The sequence below is a fragment of the Sinocyclocheilus grahami genome, unplaced genomic scaffold (assembly GCF_001515645.1).
Source record: "Sinocyclocheilus grahami isolate Dianchi unplaced genomic scaffold, SAMN03320097.WGS_v1.1 scaffold3332.1, whole genome shotgun sequence".
In the NCBI taxonomy this organism is placed as follows: Eukaryota; Metazoa; Chordata; class Actinopteri; order Cypriniformes; family Cyprinidae; genus Sinocyclocheilus; species Sinocyclocheilus grahami.
The window spans coordinates 4,568-8,144 of record NW_015508474.1 but is presented as its reverse complement, the minus strand read 5'-3'; the positions used below and the strand labels follow the sequence as shown (position 1 = coordinate 8,144).

General features: G+C 39.5%; 1 pseudogene; it reads right to left on the bottom strand.

The window, feature by feature from the left end:
* Positions 1-2,135: 2,135 nt before the first annotated feature.
* LOC107576200 (E3 ubiquitin-protein ligase TRIM63 pseudogene) lies at positions 2,136-3,525 on the bottom strand (annotated as a pseudogene).
* Positions 3,526-3,577: the final 52 nt, after the last annotated feature.

Here is a 3,577-nt window from a genome sequence, read left to right as displayed (position 1 = left end):
TGATCATGGGCTATCTCATAGGCTATAACATATAGTAATGTGACTGTATTAATTGTTTTTCTGACCGTAACAACCAGACAAAAAGTTAAACATGTGAGTGGATACCGTTTTGCAACCAATTTATTTGCGTCACTATGATTTGTTCACTAACGTAAAAGGATGACACAGACTTAGCCTAATTGGTTTTACATTGATTTGAATTAAAACAGCCTAACCTAAAAGGACGACTTGTGGATTGATGTGAACACCAGTAAGTAGGAATAATGCTCAGAATGCTTGTGGATTAAACATCTCTGATGGCGTTCATTGCCATGAATTTTATCGGGTTACAAGAAAAGGTAGGATATGGATTTAATTGAGAACTGTTACTACTGATTTTATGTGTGATCATGCTACACTGTCACGGCATTCCAGGACACACTCGTACAACTAGAAGTGAGCAGCCCCAGACTGACAGGCTGCCACTGAATGAATATTCTGCATTATAAAAAGAAAAAAAAAATTAAAGATTATTTACAATTACTTATTGATGCAAAGTTATCTAGTCCTTGCTTGTTTACAGTGCTATGTTATATGGAGCAGTTTGGTAGATCGCGATCTATCTCATTCATTTGTAGTGCTTCAGTGACAGATGTATGAAAGTACACAAGTTACACCGTAATTTAAACGCGGCAGACTTTAATGGACGGTAACAAATGCAGAGTACCGCAACTCAATTTGAGTGCTCTAAAACAAAGTTAAATAGCAGTAACAGGTGTTATGTTTTCTGCCTTGGTTTCTCCTGGGCTTTTCGAGGTTTATAAAGTTAAACTTTATAATGACAGCAATTCACACCCATTTGAAAGCAGCAACACGTAAAAGCAAGTTTACGGTTTCCAAATGCTCCATTTACAGGTGACCAGGAAAATGCAGAGTTACACTACTGTTCAAAAGTTTGGGGTCAGTAAGATTTGTATTGTTTGTTGTTTTTAGAAAAAATATAGACAGAATTATAAAGCAGCTGTTTTTAACACTGATAATAAGAAATACTTGAGCACCAAATCAACATTTTAGAATTTCTGAAGGATCATGTGACACTGAAGACTGCAGTAATGACTGCTGAATATTTGGCTTTGCCATCACAGGAATAATTTATATTTCAAAATATGTTAAAATAGTCATTTTAAATTGTAATAATGGTTCACAATATTATCATCAAATAATCAAATAAATGCAGCCTTGGTGTCTGTCAATGTATTTGTAACATTTCTGATTACTGAAGCAGACTTCTACTACTTCAAGAAACTTAAAGGAATTAAAAGTGTGACATTATCCATTAACCCACGGGACCTTACAGTAAATACGAGAAAAACTGAGATAAAATTTGGTTTTAAAAATTACTTAAACTCCATTGTAGCAAACAAAGGAAAATAAGTATGCCTTGAAACCTTAGACACTTCCAAACACTTTTCAGTCCTTGAACTAAATAAATAGCAACACTCTTAGCAACAGTGTTTACCAACAGCTACTTGTATGCAACACCAGGGAGGTCAGCAGAGACTACAGGACCGCCATTTGGAAATTACACACAGACAATAACATGCTATACAATAATGCCCTCTACAGAAAACAGTTCAGATTCACTCAATGTGTGAAATATGTCTGGTCTTAGCACCTCACCAGCAACAAGTTATATTTGGAGGATTTAAAGTGATTTTTTTGCACCAACGAACAAATAAAAATCACGAACACTTATGTACGCTCGGTTGGTGACTCCCAGTTCCTGATTTCTCTCTCGCCTTGACTCGCAATCATGAATAGCAAGAGCTGCTGAGCAAGGCAGTGCTGTCCATCTGTCCTACTCTGGTATTCGACCCCCAAGGTCCCCCAGTCATATCTCATCCTCTTACCTTTTAAAAATAGCATGTGCCTTTAACCAGAGAAGAGTTTACTTGTAAAGAGTTCCAAAATACTGTGTTTAAAATGATCCTTAAATGTGTCATTCGATTTGTACTGTACATCATGAAATAAACTCAAATCTCAATAAATTTTAATATTTTATTTAATAAAGCATTAAGTCCACATTTGAGTAAACTGAATATACAGAACTACGTAACCACATATTGTAAAATGAGACAACAATGATCTATTGCTGGAGTAAAACATGTAAAAGTAGGAAGATAACTTCTAAAGTGACAACAGCAACTACATTATAAAAAGTATAAAAATAGCACCTAGTTTTTCTGAAATATTCTTATAATCATGCAAGTTGAAATGCTGACACTGCTTAGCAGTGATATACAAACATTAAACCCTCTTCTTTCTCATAGTCACTGTCCTTGTTTGATCTTCTTGTCCTTCATCACATCCTATTTACCCTCTAAGCTAAGACACTCTTCCTTCAGTGCAACCCATTCACTCCTCTTCCTGATCTTCAGCATCTTCAAATTCCTCATCATCGTCTCCTCCAAAGTCCATCTTGGACAACAAAGTCTCCACTTGTTCTGTATCCAGAGTGAAATGGTCCATTCTTTCAAAGCCTGGCTCAGGCCTTTCTTCAGCCAGTGAGCTCTTTGCCACGTCCTTTGTCTGGGAGATCAGGTTCTTGGAGGCCAGCAGGAACTCTGCGGCACCGCTTTGCTCCAGCGCCTGCACTGCAGTGTCTGTTAACTCTGTGGCTGCCTGAAGACGATCCCCAAAACGCCTGGCCAGACTCCTCAGGGCAGCTATCTTCTCATCCTGCTCCTTGCTTATACGTTCCAAGAGGGCACCCTTACGCTCTTCCAAGGCTGCATACAGAGAATCGAAGCATTCACCAAGCCTTTGCTTAGCACATTGAGCATTGTCCTGAACAGCTGTGCAGGCCTCCTCCATCTGGTTAAGTAATGCTTGAAGGCGACCATTCACTGCTACAAGAGCATCGATGGCATTACTCAGCTCTCCTTTTTGAGCTTGATAGACACTAGCAAGTGGTGACACCTCACAGTCTTTATGTTGGCCAAATACCTTACACATGGAGCAAGTGGGAATTTGGTGAGTCACGCAGTAGATGTTGATCTTCTCATCTTCGTGCTCTTGGCACATTGGCTCCTTGTAGCTTTTGAGTTTTATTGATGTTTCTGTGGTACTGCCTCCATCTCCACCTTCCTGCTGCTGTTTGTACATGTCAATTATGTTCTCTACTAGAAGATTTCTCTGAAGTCCATGTACGCCATGACGATCAAGAACCACTTCAAAACGGCAAGTAGGGCACCGGAAGACACCACCGGAAAAACGATAAGGGTTTCGAGAGTCATAAAGATCACTAGCACATCCTCGACACAGGTTATGTTGACAGGGCAGGATCACCACTGGTTTAGTGAACATGTCCAGACAAATTGGACAGCTTAGCTGTTTCTCAAGGCTCTCCATGGAGCCAGGAGACCCCAACAAAGAGGAAGTTCGCTGAATGTCCATGTCAATGGTCGCTTTGTAGCCTTTTGCTGTATAAATTCGATGGCTGTCTCCCAAAAGATCAAAATAAGCTGCGGCACAGCAGTAAATGATTCTTTGTAGTTGTCAGATCTGTTCTGGGGCAAAGTGGCCCTGGTCTTTATAC